A 15,685-nucleotide genomic window follows, 5' to 3' on the forward strand; every position below is an offset into this window, starting at 1 on the left:
CTCAGGAAATGGGCCACTTGGGTTAAAAAGCTACCGGCTCAATCAAACATCACTTACTGAGTGCCTGCTGTTCCGGAGACTGTGCTGGGCCAGGAGGAGGGAGAGTGCGCTAGGGCGGGTGGGAGGGGGAGGGAGAGGGGGACAGAAAGCTCTGGAAGTCACAGGGAGCTGGGGAGAGTCCCAGGTCCCCCTGGCAATGCACACCCATCTCAGGATCCTCAATCTCCAAGTCTGGGACACCACCTGCCTCGCGGAGTCTCAGGGGCATCAACAAGGGGCTCACATGACGTGTACACTAGAATCTGCACTCAATAAATGTCCATGCCTTTCCTACAGAGGGGATAGGCTGACACCCTGAGGTGCTCACAGAGGGCTTCAAGGTGGTGGCAGCCTTTGAGGGGCTCTAAGAACCTCACATGGACATAGCTGGCTGCAAACTCTGTGTGTGGGAATGAGTGTGTGAACCTCTGTGGGTGTCGTGTGTAGTGAGGTGAGTGTGCATGTATGTGTGTGTGTACGGGGTGGCTGCTCCAGCCCAAGGGCCATGGAGGGAAGGGTAAAGAGTAAGAACAGGGAACCTGGACAGGTGGGGTCCAGACTTGCTCTCCTTAGACGCGCCTCTAGGGGCTAAAATCTGAGCAGGGGGACAGGGGATAGAGGTGGTGCTTTCCCACCCCAGGGAGCTGGGGATTAGAGGATTAAATCCAGGGTGAGAAGCCTTTAGAGAGGGGGGAGCCCAGCCACCCAGGCAGAGTATCTGGATCAGGATGGTACTCAGGCCACAAGGAGTTCAGCTTCAGTTTCGAAGGCTAAGCCAGGGTAATTTGGGAGAAAGCAGGTGTGAGGTGGTGTTGTGGGTGGGGGCACTGAGGCACCCAGGAGGGGCTGAGAGGAACAGGGAGGGGTCAGGAGGCTCAGCCTCAGCTGACAGCTGACCTTGACTGTGCCCTCCACCCTTCCAAAGACCCCAATACAATGACTACTTCATTGGTCCTGATGGCACTGGGCTGGGGGCTATGGGGTTGCCTGGGGTCATCCACTACCTCTCAGCCCAGCCTGCAGCCAGGATCAGGAGTTAAACACGACCTGGTCATGGCAGCAATCGAACAGCAAACCTACTAGTTCAGGTGGGGCAGTGGGGCACAGGCCTCGCCAGGCCCTCTACCCCAGCCCTGGGCATGCCTGTGGGGGGAGGGGGGAAACCAGGTGGGCAGAGGCAGTCAGCTAAGGGAAGAAACAGACTGAGGACATCACTGGCCCACCAGCATGGCTGTGCCCTTGGACACCCCAAAGCCGACAGGTTTGGAGCAGGGTATAGTCCAGCCCCAAAAGAGCTCTGAGATGCTCCTGGGCATGAGAGGGACCGTGGAAATGACACACTGGGATCCCTGGGTGGTGAGCCCTGTCCTGGGCCTAAGAACACTAAATGGGCTGGGCAGGAGGACAACCTGGGGGTCATCCTGAGGGTCATTAGCTACAAGTGACCCTTGACCAGCCACTCTCCACCACAGGCCCTCCTGGCTCTTAGAAGTGCAGGGTCATCAGGACATGTGCCCTGGTCAGTCAAACCTAAAGGCCAGGGCATGGTTCTAGTGCTGCTAGCCTCTCCACAGCCCCCCATGTCCCCATCCTGTGGTACCAGGACCCCTTCAAAAGATTCCCTGCCCTGCCACACCCAGCTCGCTTCCTTGGCTGGCCCAAGCAAGCTGAGTGGCCAAGGAAGGCTCTCCCCATCCCCCCAGGCTCCCACCTCCACCTCCACCTCCACCCATGGGAAGATTTCCCTGCTCTGCTTCCAGAGGACACGGTCAGCCCTGGGGCAGCAGCGGTGACACCAGGGAGGACGGGAAGGGGCAAGGCTGGCTGTCCGGAACCCCTCACCCAGTGGGTCAGGGTATGGACCCCAGCTTCACCAGCTCTGGGTTTGGAGCAGAACCTGTGTCCACCTGGCTGTGGCTGGTGAAGCAGGAGGCCCTAAGGGACAACTGTGGGGCACTGGGGGGAGGGGGGCAAGGCAGGGGGGCATGCAGCAGGCAGGCCTGTCCTTACAGGGGCCCTCACTGACAGCCTTGGGGTTAGGGGGCCCTGACTCCACACCCGATCCCAGCCTCACTGCCCTGTGGACCACACCCCACGGAGGACATTCTGCCCATCTTCAGATGCCCACCCTGCACTGCAAGCACTGCACCCCACTGCAGGCGTTCCCCCTGCTCCAGACCTGACTACCCTCATCCCACAGCCACACCTGCAAAATGGCCGCCGCAGGTACAGCCCCAACCCCCACACTGGACCCCACAGTTTCCCTTCAAACTCGAAGCTACCTTCTCAGATGGAGAGGCGGAGAGGCGGATGGGCAAGGTGGGCTGGCAGAGCCCCTTCGCCAGCTGAGAGCAGGGTAGAGAGAGCAGGGCCGATGTGACTTGCTGTGACTCAGGAACGGGTGCCTGAGTCCCCAGGGCTAGGATGGGACCAGTGCACCCCCGCCTCTCCGAAGCCGCCAGCCAGCCCCAACAGGCCTTTCATCCCACAATGCCAGCGCCCCCTGGGGGCGGGGCATCCGCTTGGGGAGGGGTCCGCTGTCTCTAGGGAAATGTCCCTCTTCCAGGGCACGTGGGCGCGCATCGGGTCCGCGCGGGGGTGACGTCGCGCCCGCGCCCTGCAGGCCCCATGACTTGGCATTCCCTCCCTCCCTCCCTTCCCCCTCACGGCCCTGCGCCCGCGGCCCTCCCGCCCACCGAGCGCCCCGCCCACTGCGGACCCCCGCCCCGCCGGGATGCTGATCCCGCCCCTACCGGAGCGCGAGGGCTCCGCCTCGGATTGGGGGAGAGTTAGAGTGAGGGGCAGCTTAGAGGGGGAGTGCGAGGATCTACCCCACCGCGTTCCTCCCTGACATCAGAGCCCGGGCCCCTGGGGAGCGTTGCAGCGGAGATGTGGCGGCCCCGAAACCCCCTCCCCGCCCGCTGTCGGCCACACCTGTTACTGGGAGCCGGCTGCGTAGACGCAGGCCTTGTCTGCTGGCGGCCCCTCCCAAGCCATTGGTCTTTCTGGGGTCTCTTGGGAAGGGGACACGGCTGGGGTAGGATGATGGGCAGCTCCGGAGGTGCGCACCAGGCCTATGGCCGGGCCTTCCTGCAGCAGCCCCCGCGGGCCTCGCCCGCCCGCCTGTTAGGCTCTTGGCTCAGTCTCTGCCCTCCCCTACCCTGGGGACCAGGGCAGCTACCCCCGCCCTGGGCACCCTCCCCCAGAGTCGGGCCGCTGCAGCCGCGCCCCTCCCCCCTGCCCCCATCCAAGTCTTCTCTCCTCTCCATCCCTCCCCGCCCCCGCTGGTCCAGGCTCAGCCCGCGCCGCATCCCAGCTCTACGGCTTCTCTCCAGAGAGGGGTCGAGTCGGGCAGGGAGGGCGGGTGTCTCGAGATGCCGCCGGCGGCGCTCACCCTTCCTCAGGCGACCCTCGCCCATCCCAGCCGAGAGTCCTGCCGCAGCAGGGGCCGCAGCGAAGGGGCCGTTCCCGAGGGCCCAGCTAGGCTTCCAATGAAGGGCGGACACCCCTGCATTTGCCCCATTGTTCTCCGCGGGGACGGGGGAGGGATCGGGGGAGGGAAGGGGCCGCACGGCGCCAGCGGTTCGGGCCGCGAGCAGGACGCTGGCGCCGGAGGCAGTCGGTGCTGGTGCAGGATGCGGGGTGCAGGTGCGGATGCCTGGCGCGGCGAAGGAACCCGGCAGGCGGCGGGCTTACCTCTCTGGCTTCACTGGAGGCGGCCCGGCATGGGCACGGGCAGGGGCGCGGGTCCCTGAGCGCCGAGCTGCTGCTGCTCCGGGGCTGCACTGGACGCTGTGACGGCTGCACCGCGTGACGGGCTGCGCGCCCCCCGCCCGCCCCGCCCAGCCCCGCGCCCCTCCCGCCGCGCTGGTTGGCTGCGCGCGGCGCCCGAGCCCAGCCGCCAGCTGGTTTGTCGCGCGGGGAGAGGACGGGCGTCGCGGCCGCCGCGGGGATGGGGTTAGATGGAGCCAAAGGGGGCTGGGTCCCGGCTGTGACGTCACCGCTGACACCGAAGCGCGCTGGGTGGAGAGGTGGGGGACCGACACCCAGCTTCGACGCGGTGCCCCCTCTCCTGGCGCAGCCCCCGCGCGCCCATGCAGGACCTGGCGGCGCCCAACCCCGAGGCCCCCTACCCACCCCGACTTGCCCGCGGACTCCGCACCGGGCCCTCCTATGACCTTTATCACATGAAAACATGAAATCCCTCTCTACCTGCCCCCACCCTGGCAGCCAACAGTACAAACAACAGCGTCGTTGCGGAGGGACCAAGTTCGGGTGGGCTCCTTACCCCAGGGAGCGGCAGCAGGGGCGGGATGGAGACCCTGACTCAGGTGTAACAGGTGAGTTGGGCCAGAGCATCAGCATCGCGGGCAGCCCTCCTGGCAGGATGATGCAACCCGCCCGCCCGCGGACCCGCCGCCTTCTCCGCCCCCACAGGCCTGGGGGGACCCCCGCCCCCGCCCGCCCCACTTCTCCTGATCACCCGCCCCCCGCTGCCCTCACACCCTGTCTCTCCAGCCTCACTGCCCGGGACCACCAAACCCCACGCTGCTCCGGGTCTACACGCAAACCCCCGACTTCATCAATCCCCAGCCGCTCGCTGGGCCACCAGGGACTGACTGGCAGCCCCGTGTGCGCCACTAACCGCTACCGGCCGCCAGGCGCTGGGCAACTTTGACAAAGCCCGGGGCCAACTCACCCACCGGAACTGCAGTGGGGTGCGGTGACGTCATGCCACTTGGAAACCCGGCCAATCCCTTTCCAGCCCAGCATCCTCGGCATCCCGGGGCTAAGCCGCCCTGGACCCGCAGGTGCCCTGCGCTGCCCTGAGGCCTTGCTCTGTTAACCATCTAATCCTCACGCAGCCCAGCTGCGGAAGAAGTGCTTCGCCTCGGTTTGCACCATCTGTGTGGCACGTGCCTACAAAGGAACAAGGGCACAGACATACCCACGTCTGCAAAGGAGACCGTCCCTCCGCCCTCCCCTCCAAAGACCCTAGACAGCTCCTCCTTTTTTCTACTTCCTGGAACCACCTAAAAGAGAAATTATTTTTCCTCCAAACTTTTGAGAGAAAAAGACTATCTGTGCCCCTGGGGGTGGGATGTGTGTGTGTGTGTGGAGGGTGTCTTTATTATTTCCATTTCTATCATACTTATTGAACTGGTCAAGTCCTCTGAGCCAAAATTGTCATTTTACATGTTTCTAAGAATTAATCTGTTTCACTGAGGTTTTAAAATTACTAGATATTTATTCTTTTTTAAAGTATTACAAAGAGTATTGCTTAAAGTATTACAAAGAGTATTATATGTGTCTCCTTTTTTTCCCCCCTTGACCTTCCCCTGGCCTCCCCTACCCCTCAGTGTCTTGTGTCCATTGGTTATGCTTATGTGCATGCATGCAAGTCCTTCGGTTGATCTCTTACCCACCCCACTAGATGTTTATTCTTACTTATTGTTTCTGTACTAGCATATTGTGTCTGTACTTATTTTGCATTCTGGATTTTACCTATTTGCATTTTTCTTTTTTAACATTTTAAAACATTCTCAAAGGACCAAATTTCAGGTTTGTTAATGTTCTCATCTTTCCCTTTATCTCATTTAGTTCTATACTTATCTATAATTTTCTACTGTCTAGGTTCTTTGGATTTGGTCTATTGCTCGCACGTGAGCTAAATGCTTAGCTCATTCATTTTTAAACCTTCTGGTTTTCTGACCTATTTAAAGCTACAAAATTCCTTCTGCATCACTACCTTAGTTGACTCTCACAAAGTTGTACATACAATGCTTTCATGATCATTCAGATCTAAATATTTCTTAATGTCCCTGATAATCTCCTTTTAAACCCGTGGGTTATTTAACAATGTTATTTACTTTACAATAGAATTTCTTTTATTATAATCTTTTGTTACCAATTTCTAATTTAATTGCATTATTGTTTAAGAGCAAGGCCTGTGTTTAATCAGGATCCTAGCAGAAAGCAGATGGCATGTTCAAGCTGGGTAATTTGAGAAGTGTTTGATAAGGGTGACCATTTTCAAAGGGGTGGGTAGGAGGTAGGGAAACCCCAGGCTGTGAGGGCTGAGAGGAAGAAGAGGGCGTGGCCCCTGGTAGGAGCAGAGGCCTCGGCTGAGGATGCAGCCAGCCTGGAGGGTGTGGGCAACAAATCCCTGGACCTCACTCTCCCTCCTTGCAGGGTTGGGTAGTGCTCCCTTGGGCTGGAGCCAGCTGGAGGACGGGGTACCCACTGACCAGGCCCATTTAGGGCGTTCCTCGGGCAAAGGGGCCTTAGACAAACAAACCGAGCTCAGCAGCTCTGTCTGCATGGAATTTCACCTCGGGAATTTATCGAGGCTTCTCTGGGGCCTAACACATCGTCTGTTTCTGTAAATATTCTACATCTCTGTTTGATGGCTATAGAGGCCTATGCATATTTAACCCTTTGTAAGTGAATATAGATGCTTTAAAACCATTTTTCGTGAGAATTTTCAACTGAAAATATTCAAGAACACCTGAATTGTGAGTAATAGATTTATTTTTATAATATTCATTGCAAATTGATTTTTTAAATTAAATTCAAAATATCGTGGCGTATGGGGATGGTTTCCGTTTTGGATGCATGGCAGTTAACTGGTTAATAGTTCAGGATTTACAGATTCTGCTCATTTTTGTCTGCTTGTGTTATTAAATAGATTTTTTTTTTTTTAATTAAAATCTCCAGTTAAAAGTGTTGAAATAGCCCTAGCCGGTTTGGCTCAGTGGCTAGAGCGTAGGCCTGTGGACTGAAGGGTGGGGGGTTAGATTCTGGCCAAGGGCACACGCCTGGGTTGCAGACTCGTCCCCAGTAGGGGGCGTGCAGGAGGCAGCCAATCAATGATTCTCTCTCATCATGGATGTTTCTCTCTCTCCCTCTCCCTTCCCCTCTGAAATCAATAACAATATATATTTTACAAAAAGTGTTGAAATATCTCCTTCTCCCTGCAGCTCTGGCGGATGAGATGTGCTGCTCACCGAGGCGCCGCCTCACGTGTCAGATTGGCTCTGAGGAGTGCGGCCCCTCTCATTGGCACGCTTGTGGTGGCCTTCTTTGTTGTTGTTTTTTTCTATTTTTACTTTTTTGTCTCAAATTTGAATGTCATAGATTAAGGTGTCAACCCAGTATCCTCTGCTTCATTACTTGTCTGGTATGTCTTTTGCCAACATTTTTGTTCTAAACTTTGTATCTTTTAGGCAATCCATTGTTGAAATTTTTAAATCTAATCTACTTATACCTCTTAATTGGAATTTAATTTACTTACATTTTTAGTAATTACTGTTATATCAAGAATCAGTTTTGCCATCTTATTAAAAATTTACACTCGCTGTAAAACTTTTCCTATTTCTTTCTCACTGAGTAGGGTGAGTTTTCTTCTACTGACTTACTTTTATTATTTCTATTGTGTGGCCACTGCCCTTTATTTAGACCCTTTTTCTTTGTTAGCCCTGTGCACCCCTCTAGTTATGTCTTCCCTTAATAGTCAAGTATTTTAGCTGCTGATATTGTCCAGAATTGTAGCTCTGAGTTGTTGTGGATATGATATTTTTCTTTGCTTTGCTTTTGTTTAAGACAATTAATTCACATCCCCAGATGCTTGGTAACCCTGATGTTCCATACCTCTTGGAGCTTCTCCTGCATTTGTGCTACTTATGAAATACAAAGTATTATTAATGAGAGTCTTGGGGTTGAGAAACATTCTAAAGCCTGGTATTGCTGAGGATACTTTAATTATACTTTCAATTTGGCTGGATGTAAAATTCTAGGTGCAAAGTTTGTTTCCTTCAATACTTTAAAAAATATTACTTTGTGGTCTCCTTGTTTTCTGTTGAGAAGTCCAGCATCCATCGGTTCTTGTGCCATGTTCTTTCTCCCAGGATGTTTCTAGAACTTTCTAACAGTGTGGATTTCTCTGTATCTCTCCAATTTCAGTCTGTGAGTCCTTTCAGTCTGAGTTTGTTTATTTTTCTTCAATTCTGGAAAATTTATCTCCTCTATTGTTTTTCAAATATTTGCTCTTCCCTGTTGCAATATCTTCCTCCTTTTGGGACTCCTAGCTTCTGCACGCTGGCCCTTCTGTCCTCTGTGGCTCTCGCTCTTCTCTTTATTCTTTCTAACCCCATCCCACCATTGCCTGGTGTTGATAGGAGTCAGTGCCCACCCCCCAACCCCCAATCAAAATATCTGGACTGACAGTCTTCACGCTGTAGCCCTGCAACAGCACCCCCTATGTTCTTCCAACCCACTGTCAACAACAAAAATTCAACAGTAAAGTTCAAGATCAATCTGACTTTATTCAACAATTCACGAATCGGGCAGTGTTCCATTTGGCAAGTAGAGAGACCTCCTCCGAGCTGCAGAAAAGAGAGGTTTTCATGGACAGAAAGGGGGCGGGGAAATTTCTGTCGAAGAGTGGATAGTCTCAGTTTTCTGCCACCGTCCTTTGGGCGACAGGAGGGGTTTTGGGGATGACCTCACTGGTGCTGGCCAGGAAATCCCAGGCTGACTGTTAAATTACTGGGAGAGGCTGGAACTGCAGATGGGTTAGGTGTTCAGTCGGTTTGGTGATATGGATGCAGCACAAGTGACTCCATTTGGGGCCTGTTGCCTCTTTACCACCATGTTCTGGTTCTGTCTTCTAAGATTCGAGTCAGCATCGCCTTTCAGCTGTGTGCTCCACTCCGCACATCCCGACTCCTCTGGTTTGAAAATGTCCACTCGGGTCACATTTCAAATGTATCCTGTGAGCTTATAACGGGCAAGTCAAGAGCTCACTTCTCTCTGGACCCCCAAACAGCTTCTGGAAAGAAAACTGGTAAATTTGATGAGTTCAGAACTGAGTCAAGGAGTCTCCTCACTTCTGGCTGGAGCTGCTGCCCTTCTTTCTACCTGCAAACAGGTCTTCAGAAAATGATCAAACCCATGTTTCAGAAATGTCCACATCACCACCAACCACTCTTTCACCTCCTTCCAGTGTGGAGAGGAGGCCACACTGAGACTGGGCTTGTGTGTGGGTGTGGGTGGTGGGGTGGGGTGGGGGTGGGGAGCGCAGTAAAGGAGAAGCCACCCACAGCTTGCAATTTAAATACATTAAAATGACTCCACATCATGGCTAAGTTCTTCTCAGAGACGCAAGGGTGGTTCAATATTGGAGACTGTGTATAGTAAGTCACAGGATAAAAAGAAATGGTATGATTTCAACAGATGCTGCAAAGGCGTTTGGCCGATGGCTCCTGCAGGGTCTTAGCAGAAGCGTCCAGTCAAGGGGCAGCCAAGACCAGAGCCCAGCTTCAGTCTCAGCTGAGTGACTCTGGGTAAGTTCATTACTGCTCTGCCTGTCACCTCTTCTGAAGGCAGAACAAGGACAGTGCCCACCCCATAGAGCAGTGCTGAGGATTCGCAGGTGGAGTGCTGAGACCAGGGTTGGGCACACAGCAAACCTATACAATGGTAGCTGTAATGGGGACACGACAGAAGGGTCCCATTATGATTAAGGACGTACATGCCACCTCCGTTTTGCTTAGTAGGATTAGCATTTGCCATTACAAATAAGAAAAATTAGAAAGTAAAAATATTGGCAAGAAAGAAACAAAATTATCATTACTGATAGATGAAGTGATGGTCGACCCAGAAAACTTAAGGGATCACTGAAAAGCTATGGGAAACGGTGTTAGGGCAGGCAGGAAAAATTATCACCAAGAAGGCAACAGTTTCCATAAAAGCAAACAATAACCAGTTAGAGCCTGTAATGGAGGAGTCCAATCACAATAGCAGTGAGAAAGGTAAAATGCCCAGCGTTACGAGAAATATGCAGGTCTGCGGAGCTGGGTGGGAGACCTGTGGGAGTCCAGGTGGATGGCCTTGGGGTGTGAAAGAGGCTGCCCAGCCTCAGTCCCGGCCAGCAGTCTGCAGCCTCACCCCCACCAGGAACCACCAGGCCCGGGCTCCTCTGCTGGTGCCCACCGCTGAGGCTGGGATCTTCCTGTCTGGACCACCTGCTGAATACTGGGCCGGCCCCACCAGAGACCAGGCCCCTGGAGGCCATGCCTGGTTGCCATAGCAACCTGTAGTAGTCAAGTTCCAGCCCCTTGTTGCCTGGCAACGTCGCTGCCATAGCAACGGTGGGGCGTGTCCAGCCTGGTTTCCGACTGGGAGAGCTGCCTTTGGAGTCCAGAGTCCTGAGCTTGAAGTGGGTCCAAGCTCCAGCAGCATGGTGTGGGGTTCCATAGCCATTGCTGGAAGGCCTTAGGGATCCGAAGCTGCATTTTACATATGGGGAAATTGAGGCCAAGATGGGGAAAATGAAGAAAAGGACTTGCTCCAAGCCAATGTGTTGGTGTCCAGGCAGGATCCTGCTGGCCCAGCCAGGATCCTATTCTCCCCAACTTTGCTCAGCCGGCTAAGCAGGTCCAGGCCCCAAGAGTGGCCTGTGCAGGACAGTTTCCCTGATCTGGACTCTGGATCCTTTTGGCCACTTGGTCCCTGTGGGTTCTCCAGGCGTGTCCTCCCAGCTGCCCCACTGCAGGCCTTGCTGTAGTCACACTTTCTCTTCAGCTTTGTGGCCTTTCCCTAAAACAGAATTCCCATCCCCCCAAGCCCTATTGGGATGCCTCCTCCATGCAGCCTTCCTGCTTTCACCTCTGTTTGGAATGTTCCCATCCTCTAAGTTCTCATTTGTTCCATCCTGTGAGAGGCTCAGTCATGTTTAAAGTGGGGACGATGCCCTCCTTGGGGTTTGAGAAAGGTAGAACAAGTGAGCCAACAGGCAGTGTGTGAATTGTCTGAAAACCAGGCTGTCTGGCCGCAGTCCTGGACAGGAGGGAGGGTGTGGCACAAACTCCCAACTGGTAGGCCAACATGTGTGCAGAGCATTAGGAACTTCTGCAATGGTGTGGATGGGCTTCCTGCATAACATGGGGCTGGTAAGATGAGGTGGACACCAGACACCACACACGGGTCTGAGTGCAGGGAAGGTGGCCCAGCGGAGCCCCCGTCACTGGCCCAGCATGTGGGTGGGGTTCAGATCCAGGAGCTGGCCAGAGACTCAAGTTGGAGGGCTGGGACTCTCCACCCGCTGACCAGAGGGCAGCCTGAGTCTGGGCAGACCTGGTCAGAGCTGAGCTGACTGGAGGCTTCAGCTGGACAGGCCACATTGGAACACCCGCACCTGCTCCTGGTTGGCAGCAGCACCGGGGCCTCCCCAGCATCTGCAGCATGATGCGGAATTTGCAAAGTGCTTACTTTTGAACAACTGAGCTTGGTTCACTCACACCCTCTTGCATAGGGAGGCACAATGATCACCCCATTTTACGAATGAAGAAACCAAAGCTGAGAGAGTTGAAAAGGACCCTGACGTTCAGAGGGTGCCTGAGGTCAGTCTAAGCCAGACCCCTGGCTGAACATTCCACGACTCCAGTAGCTTCTCAGGGCCAAGAGCAGCAGGGCAGGGGGCCAGGCTGGGGGCTAGGCAGACATTGGGGATGGTGGGAAGCAGGCTCCAGGTGGCTGGCCCACCCAGGCTTCAATCGGCGGCTCATCCCCTGTAGGAGGGGGCAGGGCTGGGGGTCCTGCCCCTCCACAGTTCCTCATCTCACCTCACTGAGAGTAACACAGGAGGCAGTTTCATGGAGTGACATAGCCTGCGGGAGCAAGGCATCGCTGGGTCCCAGACTCGGAAACCTAAAGCGATGGGTGGGACAGAACAGAGCTGGGAGACCCCCCGCCCAGCGAGGAGTGGAGACTGGCAAGGCCCAGAGTGAATGGACTTTGGGCTTCTGGTGCGGGGGCCCACAGGGACCTGCACTGCATTGGGCTCAGGCGATGGTGCGCTAGGTGGCTGGCTGCTGACTCAGTGTCTGGCCAGCAGCAGCTGGCAGCCGGGTGGCTGGCCTGGGGCCAGAGCCCATTGTGGGGACCCGTGTCCACAGAGCAGCTGCTTCCAGCAGCCCCTTAGTGACCCAGACCAGAAGGAAATGCTGACTCTTTAAAAGACAGTGATGTCCCCAACACACGCCCCTCTGCTTCCTCCCCTCCTGGCCCCTCCGTGGTTTCCCTTCCTCTGGGCATCCTCAGAGACCCTACAAGCTCTGAGCTGTGTCGGGTTGTAGGGGATGGGAAGAGCTGTCCCTCTCTGTGGGCCACTGTGTTGTTTGTTAGGTGTGGCTAATAAATCAGGACACCCAGTACCTATGTGAGCTGGGTCCTTGGACATGGCTCTATTGTGAGCCTGCACGTAAGGCAGGGGAGGGGCAGGGTCTAGAGAAGGTGCCCTGGAGTGGGACACCTGGGGGCATCCAACACACTGCTAAGTGGCTCAAGGTGATGGACTGCGTGGACACAGTCCTGCCCAGGGCAAGTTTTCAGTCTTACTGAGGACAGACACTTCCACAAGAACTTACAGCCAAGCGGGGGAGGTGGTACATGGCAGCGACCCAGGAGTGTGCAGGACAGGACCCCCCTTATCCTGACTCCCCAACTCCCGCAGTCAGCCTCGGTCGTCTCTGCCCCAGGCTCCCTCCTGTGCTCTCCAGGACAGACACCCAGTGCCGCTAACACCTGGGCTCACCCTCCCTCTGGGGGTCTGGAGCCCCGCCCACCATGAGAAAACTGCCAGTCAGCCAGCGAAGTCCCTGTGGCTGCCCCACTAGAGAATAACAACCAGCTCCCTGCCCAAACCCTCACTGAGAACATGTGGGCCCTTCTCAAAAGCCCAGAGTGTCGACATAATTTTAATCAGGCCTGGAGCCCCCCGGAATCTCAATACATTATCTAAGGAAGAAACGGTGTGTCATCTTCTCAGAGCCCAGGTAATAAAGAGGAAGCGAGCAGAAAAGCATAGTCCAGGGGAAATGTAACACCGAGGAAATTAAACAACTCACTGAGTTAAATGAGGGAATGAGACCAAAACTGCACTCTATTTATGAGTGAGAGTGAGAATGATCTACAAAAACCACTGGGATGTGGCCATTGTGCCAAGAGAGGGAAGATCAAGTCTTAAATGCATTGATAGAAGAATCCACAAAAGACTGAAAATGATTGGCGTATACATCCAACCTCAGAATTCAGATAGTGAGTAACAGCAACAACAAAATTCAGCAGAAAGTAAAGGAAAGAAATTCAGGCAAAACCTGAAGTTAGGAAATAAAAAACAAAATTAGACTTAGGGAGCACTGCCAATGTGTCTCAGTGGTTGAGTGTCGACTTATGAACCAGGAGATCACAGTTCAATTCCTGGTCAGGGCACATGCCCAAGTTGTGGCCTGATCCCCAGTGGGGGGTATGTAGGAAGCAGATAATCAAATGACTCTCTCTCATCATTGATGCTTCTATCTCCCTCTCTCTTCCTCTCTGAAATCAATAAAAATATTTTTTTTAAAAATTAACTTCAGGGAATAAAAAGGGATTGGTTCTTTGATAATAAGAAGATGATATAACTATAGAAACAAATATTTTAGTGTAAATATAGAAAAAGTGAAAATCTAAATAAAATTGATAGTTTTCTAAAAATATATTATTGAGGTTTTTTTTCACAAGGTGTTAAAGCTGAATGGTTGTATTCCCCCCCCCCCCCAAATTCTTATGTTGAAGTCCTAACCCCCTGTGTGATGTGTGAGGAGGTGGGGCCTCTGGAGACGATGATAGGTCATGAGGGTGAAGCCCTGGTGAATGGGGTTAGGGACTCCACAGAGCTCCGTCACACCTTCCACCACAGAGGACATGGGAAGGAGGTGTCCCCTATGGCCCAGAAAGCAGGTCCTCACTAGACAGAATCTGCAGGCACCTTCATCTTGGACTTTCAGACTTGAGACAGAGAAATTTCTGGAGTTTATAAGACACCTCATTGGTGGTATTCTGCTATAGCAGCCCAAACAGACTAAGACACAAGGAGAGAGAAAACCCCAATGGCTCAGTAACAAAAGCGAGGGTGGGGGTGGCAGGTAAAGGGCGAGGTTGATGAACGGCTCGGTGTGTGCATCTGTGTGTGTCTGCACATGTGTGCATGTGTGCATGTGTGCATGTGATGTGTATGCGTTTGCATCCATCCTTTGGGAGAACTTCTCTTGAACCATGCAGTTTCCTGTGGGTGCTGTAAAACGTATCATAAACATGGTGGCTTAAAACACAGACATTTATTCTCTGGCGGTTTTGGAGGGCACAGTCCAGCAGTTTCACTGGACCAAAATCCAGGTGTCAGAGTGGCAGGGTCCTTCCAGAGCGCCCAGGGGGAGACCCTGCCCCTCCTCTCCCAGCTTCGGGAGCTACAGTCCACCATCTGCAAAGCCAGCAGAGCAGCAGCCCTAAGTCTCTGCTTTCATCATCACATTGTTTTCTGCCTGAGCCTCACAGGGGCACACTGAGTCAGGCTGTGCAGACTCCTGGCCTGGACGGTGTGACGTGGATGCCATGGGCAGTGGGACCGAGGACCCCCACCTGGAGCAACTGAGTTTGCAAAGGCGTCGGTTTCTATTCCACGAAAGTGTGGGCAGGCTCCCTCCTCATTTATCAGACTCAGCGGCTGTGGCCGTCCACTGCATGGACATCCCACAATTAATCCGAACCACATTCTGCACTGTCGTGCATCTGTCTGGCACCTACTGCACATGGTGGCCAGGACCCCCTCCCACGTGAGGCCCTTCGGTGAGACCCGCAGGCTAAGTGCCTGGACGCAGAATATTTGGACTCAGGTCATTCACCTCCATGTGCGTTGGTGTCAGTTTCTACCTGTCTGTTTTCCCCCCAAATTTGTGTTTCTCTCTGCGCAATGATGTGCTTGTTATTTTCCTAAGGAATCAATTGTTTGGGCCTCTTTGTACAGACAGAACTGAGCGTGAATCCCTGGCTGTGGCCAGGCTGATCTCTGTGGGCAGGAGCGCCCTCGAGGGTCTTCGGTTCTGCTTTGCTCCCAGAAAACGCAGCTCAGGGATTCATTCCGACGCGGAGGTCAGAAGATGACAGTGCAAAACAGAATTGGCAGCGAAGGTGGCTGAAATTAAATCTTTTCTTAGATCTTGGCAGAAAGAGGCTGACCTTGGAGGAAGGAGTTTGAGGATCAATGTCTTCCTCGTTTGTTTTCCCAGAGGGCGTGTGAGGAGCCAGGAGGCTAGCCCAAGCCCGGATGCTGCTGCTGTTTGCTGAGGCTTCACCAGGAACGAGTGTGGGGCTCGGGGTCCTGCAGGCTGACCACCACGAGCATCGCTTCCTGGGGTGACTTCAGGCCTCTCATGATCTGGCCATGAAGATGGGTGAAATAATGGGGGGGCATGGGGAGGGGCTCCCAGGGAAAGGCTGAGCAGAGGCAGGGGCTCACCCTGGAATCTGGGGACCAAGGCTCGGTCTGAGCGGCCCTGATGGGGAAGAGTGAGCTCCCCCAGCCTTGTCAGCATGGATGAGACCCCGGGGATCACTTGGTCTCAGCCACACTCCAGAACTAGTCTAGAAATGATAGGAAAGGTTAGGGGGGTGCCCCTGGGGGGGTAAGTTTTCTGAGTAAGCCCAAACACCAGGCCCCTGCCTGGCCCAGGCTCCCTCCTCTGGAGGATCAGGGCCCTGGCCAGCAGGAGTGGAGCTACAAGCCTGCCCACCTCCCAGGAACACCGCACCTGGGGCTGAGGCCAGG

General features: G+C 54.2%; 1 protein-coding gene across 28 annotated transcripts in view; it reads right to left on the bottom strand.

The window, feature by feature from the left end:
- The window catches only part of KIF1A (kinesin family member 1A), a 71,728-nt gene extending 67,856 nt beyond the window's left edge, over nucleotides 1–3,872 (bottom strand). For all 28 annotated transcript variants that reach the window (XM_036320124.1, XM_036320123.1, XM_036320122.1 and 25 more), the window contains exon 1: nucleotides 3,736–3,872. The gene's annotated coding sequence lies outside the window, so the exon portion shown is untranslated. The remainder of the gene's footprint in view (nucleotides 1–3,735) is intronic.
- Nucleotides 3,873–15,685: the final 11,813 nt, after the last annotated feature.

This window comes from Myotis myotis, unplaced genomic scaffold (assembly GCF_014108235.1).
Source record: "Myotis myotis isolate mMyoMyo1 unplaced genomic scaffold, mMyoMyo1.p scaffold_m19_p_8, whole genome shotgun sequence".
Taxonomy (NCBI): Eukaryota; Metazoa; Chordata; class Mammalia; order Chiroptera; family Vespertilionidae; genus Myotis; species Myotis myotis.